At 55.7% G+C, this 22,705-nt stretch overlaps 1 long non-coding RNA gene across 1 annotated transcript in view; it reads left to right on the top strand.

Moving 5' to 3' along the window:
• The window catches only part of LOC148138271 (uncharacterized), a 93,091-nt gene that overhangs the window by 14,564 nt on the left and 55,822 nt on the right, over positions 1–22,705 (top strand). The window lies entirely within an intron of this gene.

A 22,705-nucleotide genomic window follows, 5' to 3' on the forward strand; every position in this document is an offset into this window, starting at 1 on the left:
CTCTCCGTCACTGACCCTGTCTCTCTGTCTCTCTCTCTCTGTCACTGACCCTGTCTCTCTCTCTCTCTCTCTCCGTCACTGACATTGTCTCTCTCTTTCTCTCTGTCACTGACTCTGTCTCTCTCTCTCTCTGTCACTGACCCTGTCTCTCTCTCTCTCCGTCACTGACCCTGTCTCTCTCTCTCTCCGTCACTGACCCTGTCTCTCTGTCTCTCTCTCTCTGTCACTGACCCTGTCTCTCTCTCTCTCTCCGTCACTGACCCTGTCTCTCTCTCTCTCTCTCTCTGTCACTGACCCTGTCTCTCTCTCTCTCCATCACTGACCCTGTCTCTCTCTCTCTCTCTCTCTGTCACTGACCCTGTCTCTCTCTCTCTCTCTCTGTCACTGACCCTGTCTCTCTCTCTCTCTCTGTCACTGACCCTGTCTCTCTGTCTCTCTCTCTCTGTCACTGACCCTGTCTCTCTCTCTCTCTCTGTCACTGACCCTGTCTCTCTGTCTCTCTCTCTCTGTCACTGACCCTGTCTCTCTCTCTCTCCATCACTGACCCTGTCTCTCTCTCTCTCTCTGTCACTGACCCTGTCTCTCTCTCTCTCTCTCTCTCTCTCTCTGTCACAGACGCTGTCTCTCTCTCTCTGTCACTGTCCCTGTCTCTCTCTCTCTCTCTGTCTCCGTCACTGACCCTGTCTCACTCTCTGTCACTGACCCTGTCTCTCTCTCTCTCTGTCACTGACCCTGTCTCTCTCTCTCTCTCTGTCACTGTCCATGTCTCTCTCTCTGTCACTGATCCTGTCGCTCTCTCTCTCTCTGTCACTGACCCTGTCTCTCTCTCTCTCTCTGTCACTGACCCTGTCTCTCTCTCTCTCTGTCACTGACCCTGTCTCTCTGTCTCTCTCTCTCTGTCACTGACCCTGTCTCTCTCTCTCTCTCTGTCACTGACCCTGTCTCTCTCTCTCTCTCTCTCCGTCACTGACCCTGTCTCTCTCTCTCTCCATCACTGACCCTGTCTCTCTCTCTCTCTGTCACTGACCCTGTCTCTCTCTCTCTCTCTGTCACTGACCCTGTCTCTCTCTCTCTCTGTCACTGACCCTGTCTCTCTCTCTCTCTCTCTCTGTCACTGACCCTGTCTCTCTCTCTCTCCATCACTGACCCTGTCTCTCTCTCTCTCTGTCACTGACCCTGTCTCTCTCTCTCTCTCTCTCTCTGTCTCCGTCACTGACCCTGTCTCACTCTCTGTCACTGACCCTGTCTCTCTCTCTCTCTCTGTCACTGACCCTGTCTCTCTCTCTCTGTCACTGTCCATGTCTCTCTCTCTGTCACTGACCCTGTCGCTCTCTCTCTCTCCGTCACTGACCCTGTCTCTCTCTCTCTCTCTCTGTCACTGTCCATGTCTCTCTCTCTGTCACTGACCCTGTCGCTCTCTCTCTCTCTCTGTCACTGACCCTGTCTCTCTCTCTCTCTCTGTCACTGACCCTGTGTCTCTCTCTCGCTCTCCGTCCCTGACCCTGTCTCTCTCTCTCTGTTATTGACGCTGTCTCTCTCTCTCTCTCTCTGTCACTGACCCTGTCTCTCTCTCTCTCTCTCTCCGTCACTGACCATGTCTCTCTCTCTCTCTCTCTCGCTCTCTGTCACTGTCCATGTCTCTCTCTCTCTCTGTCACTGACCCTGTCTCTCTCTCTCTCTCTCTGTCACTGACCCTGTCTCTCTCTCTCTCTGTCACTGACCCTGTCTCTCTCTCTCTCTCTCTGTTACTGACCCTGTCTCTCTCTCTCTCTCTCTCTGTCACTGTCCATGTCTCTCTCTCTGTCACTGACCCTGTCTCTCTCTCTCTCTGTCACTGACCCTGTCTCTCTCTCTCTCTCTCTCCGTCACTGACTCTGTCTCTCTCTCTCTCTCTCTGTCACTGACCCTGTCTCTCTCTGTCACTGACCTTGTCTCTCTCTCTCTCTCTCTCTCTCCGTCACTGACCCAGACTCTCTCTCTCTCTCTGTCACTGACCCTGTCTCTCTCTCTCTCTCTGTCACTGACCCTGTCTCTCTCTCTCTCTCTGTCACAGACCCTGTCTCTCTCTCTCTGTCACTGTCCCTGTCTCTCTCTCTCTCTCTGTCTCCGTCACTGACCCTGTCTCACTCTCTGTCACTGACCCTGTCTCTCTCTCTCTGTCACTGACCCTGTCTCTCTCTCTCTGTCACTGACCCTGTGTCTCTCTCTCGCTCTCCGTCACTGACCCTGTCTCTCTCTCTCTCTCTCTCTGTCACAGACCCTGTCTCTCTCTCTCTCTGTCACTGTCCATGTCTCTCTCCCTCTCTCTCTGTCACTGACCCTGTCTCTCTCTCTCTGTCACTGACCCTGTCGCTCTCTCTCTCCCTGTCACTGACCCTGTCTCTCTCTCTCTGTCACTGACCCTGTGTCTCTCTCTCGCTCTCCGTCACTGACCCTGTCTCTCTCTCTGTTATTGACGCTGTCTCTCTCTCTCTCTCCGTCACTGACCATGTCTCTCTCTCTCTCTCGCTCTCTGTCGCTGTCCATGTCTCTCTCTCTCTCTGTCACTGACCCTGTCTCTCTCTCTGTTATTGACGCTGTCTCTCTCTCTCTCTCTCCGTCACTGACCATGTCTCTCTCTCTCTCTCGCTCTCTGTCGCTGTCCATGTCTCTCTCTCTCTCTCTGTCACTGACCCTGTCTCTCTCTCTCTCTCTGTCACTGACCCTGTCTCTCTGTCTCTCTGTTACTGACCCTGTCTCTCTCTCTCTCTCTCTGTCACTGACCCTGTCTCTCTCTCTCTCTCTGTCACTGACCCTGTCTCTCTCTCTCTCTATCTCTCTCTGTCACTGACCCTGTCTCTCTCTCTCTCTCTGTCACTGACCCTGTCTCTCTCTCTCTCTCCGTCACTGACCCTGTCTCTCTCTCTCTCTCTCTGTCAGTGACCCTGTCTCTCTCTGTCACTGACCTTGTCTCTCTCTCTCTCTCTCTCTCTCCGTCACTGACCCAGTCTCTCTCTCTCTCTCTGTCACTGACCCTGTGTGTCTCTCTCTCTCCGTCACTGACCCTGTCTCTCTCTATCTCTCCGTCACTGACCTTGTCTCTCTCTATCTCTCTCTCTCCGTCACTGACCCAGTCTCTCTCTCTCCGTCACTGACCCTGTCTCTCTGTCTCTCTTTCTCTGTCACTGACCCTGTCTCTCTCTCTCTCCGTCACTGACCTTGTCTCTCTCTATCTCTCTCTCTCCGTCACTGACCCAGTCTCTCTCTCTCTCTCTCACTCTCTCCATCACTGACCCTGTCTCTCTCTGTCACTGAACTTGTCTCTCTCTCTCTCTCTCCGTCACTGACCCAGTCTCTCTCTCTCTCTGTCACTGACCCTGTCTCTCTCTCTCTCTCTGTCACTGACCCAGTCTCTCTCTCTCTCTATCACTGACCCTGTCTCTTCCTTTCTCTCTCTCTCTCTCTCTCTCCATCACTGACCCTGTCTCTCTCTCTCTCTGTCACTGACCCTGTCTCTCTCTCTCTCTCTGTCACTGACCCAGTCTCTCTCTCTCTCTATCACTGACCCTGTCTCTTCCTCTCTCTCTCTCTCTCTCTCTCTCTCTCCATCACTGACCCTGTCTCTCTCTCTCTCTGTCACTGACCCTGTCTCTCTCTCTCTCTCTGTCACTGACCCTGTCTCTCTCTCTCTCTGTCACTGACCCTGTCTCTCTCTCTCTCTCTCTCTCTCTCTCTCTCCGTCATTGACCCTGTCTCTCTCTCTCTCTGTCACTGGCCCTGTCTCTCTCTCTCTCTCTCTCTCTCTCTCTCCGTCATTGACCCTGTCTCTCTCTCTCTCCGTCACTGACCCTGTCTCTCTCTCTGTCACTAACCCCACTCTCTCTCTCTGTCACTAACCCCTCTCTCTCTATCAATTACCTCCCTCTCTCTCTGTCACTAACCTCCCTCTCTCTCTGTCACTAACCCCCCTCTCTCTCTGTCACTAACCCCTCTCTCTCTGCCACTAACCCCACCTCTCTCTCTGTGTCACTAACCCCCCTCTCTCTCTCTGTCACTAACCCCACCTCTCTGTGTCACTAACCCCCCTCTCTCTCTGTCACTCACCCCCCTCTCTCTGTCACTAACCCCCCTCTCTCTCTCTGTCACTAACCCCACCTCTCTCTGTCACTAACCCCCCTCTCTCTCTCTGTCACTAACCCCCCTCTCTCTCTGTCACTAACCCCCCCCTCTCTCTGTCACTAACCCCCCCCCCTCTCTGTCACGAACCCCCTCTCTCTCTCTGTCACTAACCCCACCTCTCTCTCTGTGTCACTAATCCCCCTCGCTCTCTGTCACTAACCCCCCTCTCTCTCTCTCACTAACCCCCCTCTCTCTCTCTGTCACTAACCCCCCTCTCTCTCTGTCACTAGCCCCCACTCTCTCTCTGTCACTAACCCCCCTCTCTCTCTGTCACTAACCCCCCTCTCTCTCTGTCACTAACGCCCCTCTCTCTCTGTCACTAACCCCCCCCCTCTCTCTGTCACTAACCCCCCTCTCTCTCTCTGTCAGTAACCCCCTTCTCTCTCTGTGTCACTAACCCCCTTCTCTCTCTGTGTCACTAACCCCCCTTTCTCTGTGTCACAAACCCCTCTCTCTCTCTGTCACTAGCCCCCCTCTCTCTGTCACTAACCCCCCTCTCTCTCTGTCACTAGCCCCCTCTCTCTCTGTCACTAGCCCCCTCTCTCTCTGTCACTAACCCCCCTCTCTCTCTGTCACTAACCCCCCTCTCTCTCTGTCACTAACCCCCCTCTCTCTCTGTCACTAACCCCCCTTTCTCTGTGTCACTAACCCCCCTTTCTCTCTGTCACTAACCCCCCTCTCTCTCTGTCACTAACCCCCCTCTCTCTCTGTCACTAAACCCCCTCTCTCTCTGTCACTAACCCCCCTCTCTCTCTGTCACTAACCCCCCTCTCTCTCTGTCACTAACCCCCCTCTCTCTCTCTGTCACTAACCCCCTTCTCTCTCTGTGTCACTAACCCCCCCCTCTCTCTGTCACTAACCCCCCTCTCTCTCTGTCACTAACCCCCCTCTCTCTCTGTCACGAACACCCCTCTCTCTCTGTCACTAGCCCCCTCTCTCTCTGTCACAAACCACCCTCTCTCTCTCTGTCACTAACCCCCCTCTCTCTCTGTCACTAGCCCCCTCTCTCTCTGTCACTAACCCCCTCTCTCTCTGTCACTTACCCCCTCTCTCTCTGTCACTAACCCCCCTCTCTCTCTGTCACTAACCCCCCCCTCTCTCTCTGTCACTAACCCCCCTCTCTCTCTGTCACTAACCCCCCTCTCTCTCTCTCACTAACCCCCCTCTCTCTCTCTGCCACTAACCCCCCCTCTCTCTCTGTCACTAACCCCCCTCTGTCTCTCTGTCACTCACCCCCTCTCTCTCTCTCTGTCACTAACCCCCCTCTCTCTGTCACTAACCCCCTCCCTCTCTCTCTGTGTAACAAACCCCCCCCCCCTGTCATTAAACTCCTTCTCTCTGTCACTAACCCTCCTCTCTCTCTGTCACGAACCCCCCTCTCTCTCTCTGTCACTAACCCCCCTCTCTCTCTGTCACTAACCTCCCGCTCTGTCACTAAACCCCCTCTCTCTCTGTCACTAACCCCCTCCCACTCTCTCTCTGACACTAACCCCTCTCTCTCTGTCACTAACCCCCTTCTCTCTCTGTCACTAACCCCCTTCTCTCTCTGTCACTAACCCCCTTCTCTCTGTCACTAACCCCCTCTCTCTCTCTGTCACCAACCCTCGCCTCTCTCTCTGTCACTAACCCCCTTCTCTCTGTCACTATCCCCCCTCTCTCTCTGTCACTAACCCCCCTCTCTCTGTCACTAACCCCTCTCTCTCTGTCACTAACCCCCGCCTCTCTCTCTGTCACTAACCCCCCCCTCCCTCTGTCACTAACCCCCCCCTCCCTCTGTCACTAACCCCCCCTCCCTCTGTCACTAACCCCCCCTCCCTCTGTCACTAACCCCCCTCCCTCTGTCACTAACCCCCTCTCTCTCTGTCACTAACCACCTTCTCTCTGTCACTAATCCCCCCTCTCTCTCTGTCACTAACCCCCTTCTCTCTCTGTCACTAACCCCCTTCTCTCTCTGTCACTAACCCCCTTCTCTCTGTCACTAACCCCCCCTCTCTCTGTCACTAACCCTTCTCTCTCTCTGTCACTAACCCCTCACTCTCTGTCACTAGCCCCCTCTCTCTCTGTCACTAACCCCCTTCTCTCTGTCACTAACCCCCTTCTCTCTGTCACTAACCCCCTCTCTCTCTCTGTCACTAACCCCCTTCTCTCTGTCACTAACCCCCCTCTCTCTCTGTCACTAACCCCCTTCTCTCTGTCACTAACCCCCCCTCTCTCTGTCACTAACCCATCTCTCTCTCTCTGTCAGTAACCCCTCACTCTCTGTCACTAACCCCCTCTCTCTCTGTCACTGACCCCCTCTCTCTCTGTCACTAGCCCCCTCTCTCACTGTCACTGACCCCCCTCTCTCTCTGTCACAAACCCCCCTCTCTCTGTCACTAACCCCCCTCTCTCTCTGTCACTAACCCCCCTCTCTCTCTCTGTCACTAACCCAACCTCTCTCTCTGTGTCACTAACCCCCCTCTCCCTCTCTGTCACTAACCCCACCTCTCTCTCTGTGTCACTAACCCCCCTCTCTCTCTGTCACTAACCCCACCTCTCTCTCTGTGTCACTAACCCCCCTCTCTCTCTGTCACTAACCCCCCTCTATCTCTGTCACTAACCCCACCTTTCTCTCTGTGTCACTAACCCCCCTCTCTCTCTGTCACTAACCCCCCTCTCTCTCTGTCACTAACCCGCCTCTCTCTCTGTCACAAACCCCCCTCTCTCTCTGTCACTAGCCCCCTCTCTCTCTGTCACTAACCCCCCTCTCTCTCTCTGTCACTAACCCCCCTCTCTCTCTCTGTCACTAACCCCCTTCTCTCCCTGTCACTAACCCCCCTCTCTCTCTCTGTCACTAACCCCACCTCTCTCTGTGTCACTAACCCCCCCCTCTCTCTGTCACTAACCCCCCCCCTCTCTCTGTCACTAACCCCCCCCCCTCTCTGTCACTAACCCCCCCCTCTCTCTCTGTCACGAACCCCCCTCTCTCTCTCTGTCACTAACCCCCTTCTCTCTCTGTGTCACTAACCCCCCTCTCTCTCTGTGTAACTAACCCCCCTCTCTCTCTGTCACTAACCCCCCTCTCTCTCTGTCACTAACCCCCCTCTCTCTCTGTCACTAACCCCTCTCTCTCTCTGTCACTAACCCCCCTCTCTCTCTGTCACTAACCCCCCTCTCTCTCTGTCACTAGCCCCCCCTCTCTCTGTCACTAACCCCCTCTCTCTCTCTGTCACGAACCCCCCTCTCTCTCTGTCACTAACCCCCCTCTCTCTCTGCCATTAACACCCCCCCTCTCTCTGTCACTAACCCCCCTCTCTCTCTGTCACTAACCCCCTTCTCTCTCTGTGTCACTAACCCCCCTCTCTCTGTGTCACTAACCCCCCTCTCTCTCTGCCATTAATCCCCCTCTCTCTCTCTGTCACTAACCCCCCTCTCTCTCTCTTTCACTAACCTCCTCTCTCTCTGTCACTAACACGCCTCTCTCTCTGTCACTAGCCCCCTCTCTCTCTGTCACTAACCCCCCTCTCTCTCTGTCACTAACCCCCCTCTCTCTCTCTGTCACTAACCCCCCTCTCTCTGTCACTAACCCCCCTCTCTCTCTCTCTGTCACTAACCCCCCTCTCTCTCTGTCACTAACCCCCCTCTCTCTCTGTCACTAACCCCCTCCCACTCTCTCTCTGTCACTAACCCCTCTCTCTCTCTGTCACTAACCCCCCTCTCTCTCTGTCACTAACCCCCCTCTCTCTCTGTCACTAACCCCCCTCTCTCTCTCTCTGTCACTAACCCCCCTCTCTCTCTGTCACTAGCCCCCCTCCCTCTGTCACTAGCCCCCCTCCCTCTGTCACTAACCCCCTCTCTCTCTGTCACTAATCCCCCCCTCTCTCTCTGTCACTAACCCCCCTCTCTCTCTGACACTAACCCCCTCCTACTCTCTCTCTGTCACTAACCCCCTTCTCTCTGTCACTAACCCCCCCTCTCTCTCTGTCACTAACCCCCGCCTCTCTCTCTGTCACTAACCCCCCTCTCTCTCTGTCACTCATCCCCCTCTCTCTCTGTCACTCATCCCTCTCTCTCTCTGTCACTATCCCCCCCCTCTCTCTGTCACTAACCCCCCTCTCTCTGTCACTAACCCCCCTCTCTCTGTCACTAGCCCCCTCTCTCTCTGTCACTAACCCCCCTCTCTCTGTCACTAACCCCCCTCTCTCTGTCACTAACCCCCCTCTCTCTGTCACTAACCCCCTCTCTCTGTCACTAACCCCCTCTCTCTCTGTCACTAACCCCCGCCTCTCTCTCTGTCACTAACCCCCCTCTCTCTGTCACTCGCCCCCCTCCATCTGTCACTAACCCCCTCTCTCTCTGTCACTAACCCCCTTCTCTCTGTCACAAACCCCCTCTCTCTCTCTGTCACTAATCCCCTTCTCTCTGTCACTAACCCCCCTCACTCTCTGTCACTAACCCCCTTCTCTCTGTCACTAACCCCCTCTCTCTCTCTGTCACTAACCCCCGACTCTCTCTCTGTCACTAACCCCCCCCTCTCTCTGTCACTAACCCCCTTCTCTCTGTCACTAACCCCCCCTCTCTCTCTCTCACTAACCCATCTCTCTCTCTCTGTCAGTAACCCCTCACTCTCTGTCACTGACCCCCTCTCTCTCTGTCACTAGCCCCCTCTCTCACTGTCACTGACCCCCCCTCTCTCTGTCACTAACCCCCCTCTCTCTGTCACTAACCCCCCTCTCTCTCTCTGTCACTAACCCCACCTCTCTCTCTGTGTCACTAACCCCCCTCTCTCTCTGTCACTAACCCACCTCTCTCTCTGTCACTAACCCCCCTCTCTCTCCGTCACTAGGCCCCTCTCTCTCTGTGTCACTAACCCCCCTCTCTCTCTGTCACTAACCCCCCTCTCTCTCTCTGTCACTAACCCCCTTCTCTCTCTGTGTCACTAAACCCCCTCTCTCTCTGTCACTAACCCCCCTCTCTCTCTGTCACTAGCCCCCCTCTCTCTCTGTCACTAGCCCCCTCTCTCTCTGTCACTAACCCCACCTCTCTCTCTGTCACTAACCCCCCTCTCTCTCTGTCACTAACCCCTCTCTCTCTCTGTCACTAACCCCCCTCTCTCTGTGTCACTAAGCCCCCTCTCTCTGTGTCACTAACCCCCCTCTCTCTCTGTCACTAACCCCCCCCCGCCCTGTCACTAACCCCCCCCTCTCTCTGTCACGAACCCCCCCCTCTCTCTGTCACGAACCCCCTTCTCTCTCTCTCACTAACCTCCCTCTCTCTCTGTCACTAGCCCCCTCTCTCTCTGTCACTAACCCCCCTCTCTCTCTCTGTCACTACCCCCCTCTCTCTCACTGGAACTAACCCCCCTCTCTCTCTGTCACTAGCCCCATCTCTCTCTGTCACTACCCCCCTCTCTCTCACTGGAACTAACCCCCCTCTCTCTCTGTCACTAGCCCCATCTCTCTCTGTCACTAACCCCCCTCTCTCTCTGTCACTAACCCCCCTCTCTCTCTGTCACTAACCCCCCTCTCTCTCTGTCACTAACCCCCTCTCTCTCTGTCACTAACCCCCCTCTCTCTCTGTCACTAACCCCCCTCTCTCTCTGTCACTAACACCCCTCTCTCTCTCTGTCACTAACCCCCCTCTCTCTCTGTCACTAACCCCCTCTCTCTCTGTCACTAACCCCTCTCTCTCTGTCACTAGCCCCCTCTCTCTGTGTCACTAACCCCCCCCTCTCTCTGTCACTAACCCCCCCCCTCTCTCTGTCACGAACCCCCCTCTCTCTCTGTCACTAACCCCCCTCTCTCTCTGTCACTAACCCCCCCCCCTCTCTGTCACTAACCCCCCTCTCTCTGTGTCACTAACCCCCTTCTCTCTCTGTGTCACTAACCCCCTTCTCTCTCTGTGTCACTAACCCCCTTCTCTCTCTGTGTCACTAACCCCCCTCTCTCTGTGTCACTAACCCCCGTCTCTCTCTGCCATTAACCCCCCTCTCTCTCTGTCACTAACCCCCCCCTCTCTCTGTCACTAACCCCCCCCCCCCCTCTCTGTCACTAACCCCCCTCTCTCTGTGTCACTAACCCCCTTCTCTCTCTGTGTCACTAACCCCCTTCTCTCTCTGTGTCACTAACCCCCCTCTCTCTGTGTCACTAACCCCCGTCTCTCTCTGCCATTAACCACCCTCTCTCTCTCTGTCACTAACCCCCCTCTTTCTCTCTGTCACTAACCCCCCTCTCTCTCGCTGTCACTAACCTCCTCTCTCTCTGTCACTAACACGCCTCTCTCTCTGTCACTAGCCCCCTGTCTCTCTCTGTCACTAACCCCCCTCTCTCTCTGTCACTAACCCCCCTCTCTATCTGTCACTAACCCCCCTCTCTCTCTGTCACTAACCCCCCTCTCTCTCTGTCACTAACCCCACTCTCTATCTGTCACTAACCCCCCTCTCTATCTGTCACTAACCCCCCTCTCTCTCTGTCACTAACCCCCTCTCTCTCTCTGTGTCACTAACCCCCCTCTTTCTGTCACTCACCCCACTCTCTCTCTCTGTCACTAACCCCCTCCCTCTCTCTCTGTGTCACCCCCCCCCCCCTCTGTCACTAACCTCCTTCTCTCTGTCACTAACCCCTCTCTCTCTCTCTCTGTCACTAGCCCCCTCTCTCTCTGTCACTAACCCCCCTCTCTCTCTGTCACTAACCCCCCCCTCTCTCTCTGTCACTAACCCCCGTCTCTCTCTGCCATTAACCCCCCTCTCTCTCTGTCACTAACCCCCCTCTCTCTCTCTGTCACTAACCTCCTCTCTCTCTGTCACTAACCCCCCTCTCTCTCTGTCACTAACGCCCGTCTCTCTCTCTGTCACTAACCCCCCTCTCTCTCTGTCACTAACCCCCCTCTCTCTCTCTGTCACTAACACGCCTCTCTCTCTGTCACTAGCCCCCTCTCTCTCTGTCACTAACCCCCCTCTCTCTCTGTCACTAACCCCTCTCTCTCTCTCTCTGTCACTAACCCCCCTCTCTCTGTCACTAACCCCACTCTCTCTCTCTGTCACTAACCCCCTCCCTCTCTCTCTGTGTCACTAACCCCCCCCCCTCTGTCACTAACCTCCTTCTCTCTGTCACTAACCCCTCTCTCTCTCTCTGTCACTAACCCCCCTCTCTCTCTGTCACTAACCCCCCTCTCTCTCTGTCACTAACCCCCCTCTCTCTCTGTCACTAACCCCCCCCTCTCTCTCTGTCACTAACCCCCCTCTCTCGGTGTCACTAACCCCCGTCTCTCTCTGCCATTAACCCCCCTCTCTCTCTCTGTCACTAACCTCCTCTCTCTCTGTCACTAACACGCCTCTCTCTCTGTCACTAGCCCCCTCTCTCTCTGTCACTAACCCCCCTCTCTATCTGTCACTAACCCCCCTCTCTCTCTGTCACTAACCTCCCGCTCTCCGTCACTAAACCCCCTCTCTCACTGTCACTGACCCCCCCTCTCTCTGTCACTAACACCCCTCTCTCTGTCATTAACCCCTCTCTCTCTCTGTCACTAACCCCCCTCTCTCTGTGTCACTAACCCCCGTCTCTCTCTGCCATTAACCCCCCTCTCTCTCTCTGTCACTAACCTCCTCTCTCTCTGTCACTAACACGCCTCTCTCTCTGTCACTAGCCCCCTCTCTCTCTGTCACTAACCCCCCTCTCTATCTGTCACTAACCCCCCTCTCTCTCTGTCACTAACCCCTCTCTCTCTCTCTCTGTCACTAGCCCCCTCTCTCCCTGTCACTAACCCCCCTCACTCTCTGTCACTAAACCCCCTCTCTCTCTGTCACTAACCCCCTCTCTCTCTCTGTCACTAACCCCCGCCTCTCTCTCTGTCACTAACCCCCCTCTCTCTCTGTCACTCATCCCCCTCTCTCTCTGTCACTAACCCCCTCTCTCTGTGTCACTAACCCCCCTCTCTCTGTGTCACTAACCCCCCCCTCTCTCTTTCACTAACCCCCCTCTCTCTCTCTGTCACTAACCCCCCTCTCTCTCTGTCACTAACCTCCCGCTCTCTGTCACTAAACCCCCTCTCTCACTGTCACTGACCCCCCCTCTCTCTGTCACTAACACCCCTCTCTCTGTCACTAACCCCCCTCTCTCTCTGTCACTAACCCCCCTCTCTCTCTGTCACTAACCCCCCCCTCTCTCTGTCACTAACCCCCCCCTCTCTCTGTCACTAACCCCCCTCTCTCTCTCTGTCACTAACCCCCCTCTCTCTCTCTGTCACTAACCCCCGTCTCTCTCTGCCACTAACCCCCGTCTCTCTCTGCCACTAACCCCCCTCTCTCTCTCTGTCACTAACCCCCCTCTCTCTCTCTGTCACTAACCCCCCTCTCTCTGTGTCACTAACCCCCCTCTCTCTCTGTCACTAACCCCCCTCTCTCTCTGTCACTAGCCCCCTCTCTCTCTGTCACTAACCCCCCTCTCTCTCTGTCACTAACCCCCCTCTCTCTCTCTCTGTCACTAACCCCCCTCTCTCTGTCACTAACCCCACTCTCTCTTTCTGTCACTAACCCCCTCCCTCTCTCTCTGTGTCACTAACCCACCCCCTCTGTCACTAACCTCCTTCTCTCTGTCACTAACCCCCCGCTCTCTCTGTCACTAACCCCCCTCTCTCTCTGTCACTAACCCCCCTCTCTCTCTGTCACTAACCTCCCGCTCTCTGTCACTAAACCCCCTCTCTCACTGTCACTGACCCCCCCTCTCTCTGTCACTAACACCCCTCTCTCTGTCACTAACCCCCCTCTCTCTCTGTCACTAACACCCCCCTCTCTCTGTCACTAACCCCCCTCTCTCTCTCACTAACCCCCCTCTCTCTCTGTCACTAACCCCCCTCTCTCTCTGTCACTAACCCCCCTCTCTCTGTCACTAACCCCCCTCTCTCTCTCTGTCACTAACCCAACCTCTCTCTCTGTGTCACTAACGCCCCTCTCCCTCTCTGTCACGAACCCCACCTCTCTCTCTCTGTCACTAACCCCACCTCTCTCTCTGTCACTAACCCCCCTCTCTCTGTCACTAGCCCCCTCTCTCTCTGTGTCACTAACCCCCCCCTCTCTCTTTCACTAACCCCCCTCTCTCTCTGTCACTAACCTCCCGCTCTCTGTCACTAAACCCCCTCTCTCACTGTCACTGACCCCCCCTCTCTCTGTCACTAACACCCCTCTCTCTGTCATTAACCCCCCTCTCTCTCTGTCACTAACCCCCCTCTCTCTCTCTGTCACTAACCCCCCTCTCTCTGTGTCACTAACCCCCGTCTCTCTCTGCCATTAACCCCCCTCTCTCTCTCTGTCACTAACCTCCTCTCTCTCTGTCACTAACACGCCTCTCTCTCTGTCACTAGCCCCCTCTCTCTCTGTCACTAACCCCCCTCTCTATCTGTCACTAACCCCCCTCTCTCTCTGTCACTAACCCCTCTCTCTCTCTCTCTGTCACTAGCCCCCTCTCTCCCTGTCACTAACCCCCCTCACTCTCTGTCACTAAACCCCCTCTCTCTCTGTCACTAACCCCCTCTCTCTCTCTGTCACTAACCCCCGCCTCTCTCTCTGTCACTAACCCCCCTCTCTCTCTGTCACTCATCCCCCTCTCTCTCTGTCACTAACCCCCTCTCTCTGTGTCACTAACCCCCCTCTCTCTGTGTCACTAACCCCCCCCTCTCTCTTTCACTAACCCCCCTCTCTCTCTCTGTCACTAACCCCCCTCTCTCTCTGTCACTAACCTCCCGCTCTCTGTCACTAAACCCCCTCTCTCACTGTCACTGACCCCCCCTCTCTCTGTCACTAACACCCCTCTCTCTGTCACTAACCCCCCTCTCTCTCTGTCACTAACCCCCCTCTCTCTCTGTCACTAACCCCCCCCTCTCTCTGTCACTAACCCCCCTCTCTCTCTGTCACTAACCCCCCTCTCTCTCTCTGTCACTAACCCCCCTCTCTCTCTCTGTCACTAACCCCCGTCTCTCTCTGCCACTAACCCCCGTCTCTCTCTGCCACTAACCCCCCTCTCTCTCTCTGTCACTAACCCCCCTCTCTCTCTCTGTCACTAACCCCCCTCTCTCTGTGTCACTAACCCCCCTCTCTCTCTGTCACTAACCCCCCTCTCTCTCTGTCACTAGCCCCCTCTCTCTCTGTCACTAACCCCCCTCTCTCTCTGTCACTAACCCCCCTCTCTCTCTCTCTGTCACTAACCCCCCTCTCTCTGTCACTAACCCCACTCTCTCTTTCTGTCACTAACCCCCTCCCTCTCTCTCTGTGTCACTAACCCACCCCCTCTGTCACTAACCTCCTTCTCTCTGTCACTAACCCCCCGCTCTCTCTGTCACTAACCCCCCTCTCCCTCTCTGTCACTAACCCCCCTCTCTCTCTGTCACTAACCTCCCGCTCTCTGTCACTAAACCCCCTCTCTCACTGTCACTGACCCCCCCTCTCTCTGTCACTAACACCCCTCTCTCTGTCACTAACCCCCCTCTCTCTCTGTCACTAACACCCCCCTCTCTCTGTCACTAACCCCCCTCTCTCTCTCACTAACCCCCCTCTCTCTCTGTCACTAACCCCCCTCTCTCTGTCACTAACCCCCCTCTCTCTCTCTGTCACTAACCCAACCTCTCTCTCTGTGTCACTAACGCCCCTCTCCCTCTCTGTCACGAACCCCACCTCTCTCTCTCTGTCACTAACCCCACCTCTCTCTCTGTCACTAACCCCCCTCTCTCTGTCACTAGCCCCCTCTCTCTCTGTGTCACTAACCCCCCTCTCTCTCTGTCACTAACCCCCCTCTCTCTCTCTGTCACTAACCTCCTTCTCTCTCTGTGTCACTAACCACCCTCTCTCTCTGTCACTAACCCCCCTCTCTCTCTGTCACTAACCCCCCTCTCTCTCTGTCACTAGCCCCCTCTCTGTCTGTCACTAACCCCCCTCTCTCTCTGTCACTAACCCCCCTCTCTCTCTGTCACTAACCCCCCCCTCTCTCTCTGTCACTAACCCCCCTCTCTCTCTGTCACTAACCCCCTTCTCTCTCTGTGTCACTAACCCCCCTCTCTCTGTGTCACTAACCCCCCCCTCTCTCTCTGTCACTAACCCCCCTCTCTCTCTGTCACTAACCTCCTCTCTCTGTGTCACTAACCCCCCTCTCTCTCTGTCACTAACCTCCCTCTCTCTCTGTCACTAACCCCCGTCTCTCTCTGCCATTAACCCCCCTCTCTCTCTCTGTCACTAACCTCCCTCTCTCTCTCTGTCACTAACCCCCCTCTCTCTCTCTGTCACTAACCTCCTCTCTCTCTGTCACTAACCTCCTCTCTCTCTGTCACTAGCCCCCTCTCTCTCTGTCACTAACCCCCCTCTCTCTCTGTCACTAACCCCTCTCTCTCTCTCTCTGTCACTAACCCCCCTCTCTCTGTCACTAACCCCCTCCCTCTCTCTCTGTGTCACTAACCCCCCCCCCCTGTCACTAACCTCCTTCTCTCTGTCACTAACCCCTCTCTCTCTCTCTCTGTCACTAGCCCCCTCTCTCTCTGTCACTAACCCCCCTCTCTCTCTGTCACTAACCCCCCTCTCTCTTTCTGTCACTAACCCTCTCCCTCTCTCTCTGTGTCACTAACCCCCCCCGCCTCTGTCACTAACCTCCTTCTCTCTGTCACTAACCCCCCCCTCTCTCTTTCACTAACCCCCCTCTCTCTCTGTCACTAACCCCCCTCTCTCTCTGTCACTAACCCCCCTCTCTCTTTCTGTCACTAACCCTCTCCCTCTCTCTCGGTGTCACTAACCCCCCCCCTCTGTCACTAACCTCCTTCTCTCTGTCACTAACCCCCCCCTCTCTCTTTCACTAACCCCCCTCTCTCTCTGTCACTAACCTCCCGCTCTCTGTCACTAAACCCCCTCTCTCACTGTCACTGACCCCCCCTCTCTCTGTCACTAACCCCCCTCTCTCTCTGTCACTAACCCCCCTCTCTCTCTGTCACTAACCCCACCCTCTCTCTGTCACTAACCCACCTCTCTCTCTGTCACTAACCCCCCTCTCTCTCTCTGTCACTAACCCAACCTCTCTCTCTGTGTCACTAACCCCCCTCTCTCTCTCTGTCACTAACCCCACCTCTCTCTCTGTGTCACTAACCCCCCTCTCTCTCTGTCACTAACCCACCTCTCTCTCTGTCACTAACCCCCCTCTCTCTCTGTCACTAGCCCCCTCTCTCTCTGTGTCACTCACCCCCCTCTCTCTCTCTGTCACTCACCCCCCTCTCTCTCTCTGTCACTAACCCCCTTCTCTCTCTGTGTCACTAACCCCCCTCTCTCTCTGTCACTAACCCCCCTCTCTCTCTGTCACTAACCCCCCTCTCTCTCTGTCACTAGCCCCCTCTCTCTCTGTCACTAACCCCCCTCTCTCTCTGTCACTAACCCCCTCTCTCTCTGTCACTAACCCCCCTCTCTCTCTGTCACTAACCCCCCTCTCTCTCTCTGTCACTAACCCCACCTCTCTCTGTGTCACTAACCCCCCCCCTCTCTCTGTCACTAACCCCCCCCCTCTCTCTGTCACTAACCCCCCCCCCCTCTCTGTCACTAACCCCCCCCTCTCTCTGTCACTAACCCCCCTTTCTCTCTGTCACTAACCCCACCTTTCTCTCTGTGTCACTAACCCCCCTCTCTCTCTGTCACTAACCCCCCTCTCTCTCTGTCACTAACCCCCCTCTCTCTCTGTCACTAGCCCCCTCTCTCTCTGTCACTAACCCCCCTCTCTCTCTCTGTCACTAACCCCCCTCTCTCTCTCTGTCACTAACCCCCTTCTCTCTCTGTGTCACTAACCCCCCTCTCTCTCTGTCACTAACCCCCCTCTCTCTCTGTCACTAACCCCCCTCTCTCTCTGTCACTAACCCCTCTCTCTCTCTGTCACTAACCCCCCTCTCTCTCTGTCACTAACCCCCCTCTCTCTCTGTCACTAGCCCCCTCTCTCTCTGTCACTAACCCCCCTCTCTCTCTGTCACTAACCCCCCTCTCTCTCTGTCCCTAACCCCCCTCTCTCTCTGCCATTAACCCCCCCCCCCTCTCTCTGTCACTAACCCCCCTCTCTCTCTGTCACTAACCCCCTTCTCTCTCTGTGTCACTAACCCCCCTCTCTCTGTGTCACTAACCCCCGTCTCTCTCTGCCATTAATCCCCCTCTCTCTCTCTGTCACTAACCCCCCTCTCTCTCTCTTTCACTAACCTCCTCTCTCTCTGTCACTAACACGCCTCTCTCTCTGTCACTAGCCCCCTCTCTCTCTGTCACTAACGCCCCTCTCTCTCTGTCAATAACCCCCCTCTCTCTCTCTGTCACTAACCCCCCTCTCTCTGTCACTAACCCCCCTCTCTCTCTCTCTGTCACTAACCCCCCTCTCTCTCTGTCACTAACCCCCCTCTCTCTCTGTCACTAACCCCCTCCCACTCTCTCTCTGTCACTAACTCCTCTCTCTCTCTGTCACTAACCCCCCTCTCTCTCTGTCACTAACCCCCCTCTCTCTCTGTCACTAACCCCCCTCTCTCTCTCTGTCACTAACCCCCCTCTCTCTCTGTCACAAGCCCCCCTCCCTCTGTCACTAACCCCCTCTCTCTCTGTCACTAACCCCCCTCCCTCTGTCACTAATCCCCCTCTCTCTGTCACTAACCCCCCTCTCTCTCTGTCACTAACCCCCCTCTCTCTCTGTCACTAACCCCCTCCCACTCTCTCTCTGTCACTAACCCCCTTCTCTCTGTCACTAACCCCCCCTCTCTCTCTGTCACTAACCCCCGCCTCTCTCTCTGTCACTAACCCCCCTCTCTCTCTGTCACTCATCCCCCTCTCTCTCTGTCACTCATCCCTCTCTCTCTCTGTCACGAACCCCCTCTCTCTGTCACTAACCCCCTCTCTCTCTGTCACTAACCCCCGCCTCTCTCTCTGTCACTAACCCCCCTCTCTCTGTCACTCGCCCCCCTCCATCTGTCACTAACCCCCTCTCTCTCTGTCACTAACCCCCTTCTCTCTGTCACAAACCCCCTCTCTCTCTCTGTCACTAACCCCCTTCTCTCTGTCACTAACCCCCCCCAACTCTCTGTCACTAACCCCCTTCTCTCTGTCACTAACCCACTCTCTCTCTCTGTCACTAACCCCCGACTCTCTCTCTGTCACTAACCCCCCTCTCTCTCTGTCACTAACCCCCCTCTCTCTGTCACTAACCCCCCCCCTCTCTGTCACTAACCCCCCTCTCTCTCTCTGTCACTAACCCCCCTCTCTCTCTCTGTCACTAACCCCCCTCTCTCTCTCTGTCACTAACCCCACCTCTCTCTCTGTGTCACTAACCCCCCTCTCTCTCTCACTAACCCCCTCTCTCTCTGTCACTAACCCCCTCTCTCTCTGTCACTAACCCCCGCCTCTCTCTCTGTCACTAACCCCCCTCTCTCTCTGTCACTAGCCCCCCTCCCTCTGTCACTAATCCCCCCTCTCTCTCTGTCACTAACCCCCCTCTCTCTGACACTAACCCCCCTCTCTCTGTCACTAGCCACCCTCCCTCTGTCACTAATCCCCCCTCTCTCTCTGTCACTAACCCCCCTCCCTCTTTCACTAACCCCCTCTCTCTCTGTCACTAACCCCCCTCCCTCTTTCACTAACCCCCTCTCTCTCTGTCACTAACCCCCCTCCCTCTTTCACTAACCCCCTCTCTCTCTGTCACTAACCCCCCTCCCTCTGTCACTAATCCCCCCTCTCTCTCTGTCACTAACCCCCCTCTCTCTGTCACTAATCCCCCCTCTCTCTCTGTCACTAACCCCCCTCTCTCTGTCACTAACCCCCCTCTCTCTCTGTCACTAACCTCCTCTCTCTCTGTCACTAACCCCCCTCTCTCTGTCACTCGCCCCGCTCTCTCTCTGTCACTAACCCCCTTCTCTCTGTCACTAACCCCCTCTCTCTCTCTGTCACTAACCCCCTTCTCTCTGTCACTAACCCCCCTCTCTCTCTGTCACTAACCCCCGCCTCTCTCTCTGTCACTAACCCCCCTCTCTCTCTGTCACTAACCCCCCTCTCTCTCTCACTAACCCCCTCTCTCTGTCACTAACCCCCGCCTCTCTCTGTGTCACTAACCCCCCTCTCTCTGTGTCACTAACCCCCGTCTCTCTCTGCGACTAACCCCCCTCCTCTCTCTCTGTCACTAACACGCCTCTCTCTCTGTCACTAACGCCCCTCTCTCTCTCTGTCACTTACCCCCCTCTCTCTGTCACTAACCCCACTCTCTCTTTCTGTCACTAACCCCCTCCCTCTCTCTATGTGTCACTAACCCCCGCCTCTCTCTCTGTCACTAACCCCCCTCCCTCTGTCACTAATCCCCCCCTCTCTCTCTGTCACTAACCTCCTCTCTCTCTGTCACTAACACGCCTCTCTCTCTGTCACTAACACGCCTCTCTCTCTGTCACTAACCCCCCTCTCTCTCTGTCACTAACCCCCCTCTCTCTCTGTCACTAACCCCCCTCTCTCTCTGTCACTAACCCCGCTCTCTCTCTGTCACTAACCCTTCTCTCTCTGTCACTAACCCCTCACTCTCTGTCACTAACCCCTCACTCTCTGTCATTAACCCCCTCTCTCTCTGTCACTAACCCCCCTCTCTCTCTGTCACTAGCCCCCTCTCTGTCTGTCACTAACCCCCCTCTCTCCCTCTGTCACTATCCCCCTCTCCCTCTGTCACTAGCCCCTTCTCTCTCTGTCACTAACCCCCTCTCTCTCTGTCACTAACCCCCCTCTCTCTGTCACTAACCCCCCTCTCTCTGTCACTAACCCCCCCTCTCTCTGTCACTAAACCCTCTCTCTCTCTGTCACTAACCCCTGTCTCTCTCTGTCACTAACCCCCTCTCTCTCTGTCACTAACCCCCGCCTCTCTCTCTGTCACTAACCCCCCTCTCTCTCTGTCACTAGCCCTCTCTCTCTCTGTCACTAACCCTCTCTCTCTCTGTCACTAATCCCCCCTCTCTCTCTGTCACTACCCCCCTCTCTCTCTCTGTCACTAACCCCCCTCTCTCTCTGTCACTAGCCCCCTCTCTCTCTGTCACTAACCCCCCTCTCTCTCTGTCATTAACCCCCCTCTCTCTCTGTCACTAACCCCCCTCTCTCTCTGCCATTAACCCCCCCCTCTCTCTCTGTCACTAACCCCCCTCTCTCTCTGTCACTAACCCCCTTCTCTCTCTGTGTCACTAACCCCCCCTCTCTCTGTCACTAAACCCTCTCTCTCTCTGTCACTAACCCCTGTCTCTCTCTGTCACTAACCCCCCTCTCTCTCTGTCACTAACCCCCCTCTCTCTCTGTCACTCACCCCCCTCTCTCTCTGTCACTAGCCCCCTCTCTCTCTGTCACTAGCCCCCTCTCTCTCTGTCACTAACCCCCTCTCTCTCTCTGTCACTAACCCCCCTCTCTCTCTGTCACTAGCCCCCTCTCTCTCTGTCACTAACCCCCCTCTCTCTCTGTCACTAACCCCCCTCTCTCTGTCACTAACCCCCCTCTCTCTGTCACTCGCCCCCCTCTCTCTCTGTCACTAACCCCCTTCTCTCTGTCACTAACCCCCTCTCTCTCTCTGTCACTAACCCCCTTCTCTCTGTCACTAACCCCCCTCTCTCTCTGTCACTAACCCCCCCCTCTCTCTCTGTCACTAACCCCCCTCTCTCTCTGTCACTAACGCCCCTCTCTCTCTCACTAACCCCCTCTCTCTGTCACTAACCCCCTCTCTCTCTGTCACTAACCCCCGCCTCTCTCTCTGTCACTAACCCCCCTCTCTCTCTGTCACTAGCCCCCCTCCCTCTGTCACTAACCCTCTCTCTCTCTGTCACTAATCCCCCCTCTCTCTCTGTCACTAACCCCCCTCTCTCTGTCACTCGCCCCCCTCTCTCTCTGTCACTAACCCCCTTCTCTCTGCCACTAACCCCCTATCTCTCTCTGTCACTAACCCCCTTCTCTCTGTCACTAACCCCCTCTCTCTCTCTGTCACGAACCCCCCCCTCTCTCTCTGTCACTAACCCCCCTCTCTCTCTGTCACTAACCCCCACCCTCTCTCTCTCTGTCACTAACCCCCCTCTCTCTCTGTCACTAGCCCCCTCTCTCTCTGTCACTAACCCCCTCTCTCTCTCTGTGTCACTAACCCCCTCTCTCTCTGTCATTAACCCCCCTCTCTCTCTGTCACTAACCCCCCTCTCTCTCTGCCATTAACCCCCCCCTCTCTCTCTGTCACTAACCCCCTTCTCTCTCTGTGTCACTAACCCCCCTCTCTCTGTGTCACTAACTCCCCTCTCTCTCTCTCACTAACCCCCCTCTCTCTCTCTGTCACTAACCCCCCTCTCTCTCTGTCACTAACCCCCCTCTCTCTCTGTCACTAACCTCCTCTCTCTCTGTCACTAACACGCCTCTCTCTCTCTGTCACTAGCCCCCTCTCTCTCTGTCACTAACCCCCCTCTCTCTCTGTCACTAACCCCCCTCTCTCTCTCTCTGTCACTAACCACCCTCTCTCTGTCACTAACCCCCCTCTCTCTCTCTCTCTGTCACTAACCCCCCTCTCTCTCTGTCACTAACCCCCCTCTCTCTCTGTCACTAACCCCCTCCCACTCTCTCTCTGTCACTAACCCCTCTCTCTCTCTGTCACTAACCCCCTTCTCTCTCTGTCACTAACCCCCCTCTCTCTCTGTCACTAACCCCCCTCTCTCTCTGTCACTAACCCCCCCCCTCTCTGTCACTAACCCCCCGCCTCTCTCTGTCACTAACCCCCTCCCACTCTCTCTCTGTCACTAACCCCTCTCTCTCTCTGTCACTAACCCCCCTCTCTCTCTGTCACTAACCCCCCCTCTCTCTCTGTCACTAACCCCTCTCTCTCTCTGTCACTAACCCCCTTCTCTCTCTGTCACTAACCCCCCTCTCTCTCTGTCACTAACCCCCCTCTCTCTCTGTCACTAACCCCCCGCTCTCTCTGTCACTAACCCCCCTCTCTCTCTGTCACTAACCCCCCTCTCTCTCTCTGTCACGAACACGCCCCTCTCTCTGTCACTAACCCCACTCTCTCTTTCTGTCACTAACCCCCCCCTCTCTCTCTGTCACTAACCCCCCTCTCTCTCTCTCTGTCACTAACCCCCCTCTCTCTCTGTCACTAGACCCCCTCCCTCTGTCACTAACCCGCCTCTCTCTCTGTCACTAACCCCCCTCTCTCTCTGTCACTAACCCCTCCCTCTCTCTGTCACTAACCCCCCTCTCTCTCTGTCACTAACCCCCCCCTCTCTCTCTGTCACTAACCCCCCTCTCTCTCTGTCACTAACCCCCCTCTCTCTGTGTCACTAACCCCCGTCTCTCTCTGCGACTAACCCCCCTCCTCTCTCTCTGTCACGAACACGCCTCTCTCTCTGTCACTAACCCCACTCTCTCTTTCTGTCACTAACCCCCGCCTCTCTCTCTGTCACTAACCCCCCTCTCTCTCTGTCACTAGCCCCCCTCCCTCTGTCACTAACCCTCTCTCTCTCTGTCACTAATCCCCCCTCTCTCTCTGTCACTAACCCCCCTCTCTCTGTCACTCGCCCCCCTCTCTCTCTGTCACTAACC

Source organism: Chiloscyllium plagiosum, unplaced genomic scaffold (genome assembly GCF_037043375.1).
Source record: "Chiloscyllium plagiosum isolate Xiang-an unplaced genomic scaffold, Cpla_swu_hap1 HiC_scaffold_41, whole genome shotgun sequence".
NCBI lineage: Eukaryota > Metazoa > Chordata > Chondrichthyes > Orectolobiformes > Hemiscylliidae > Chiloscyllium > Chiloscyllium plagiosum.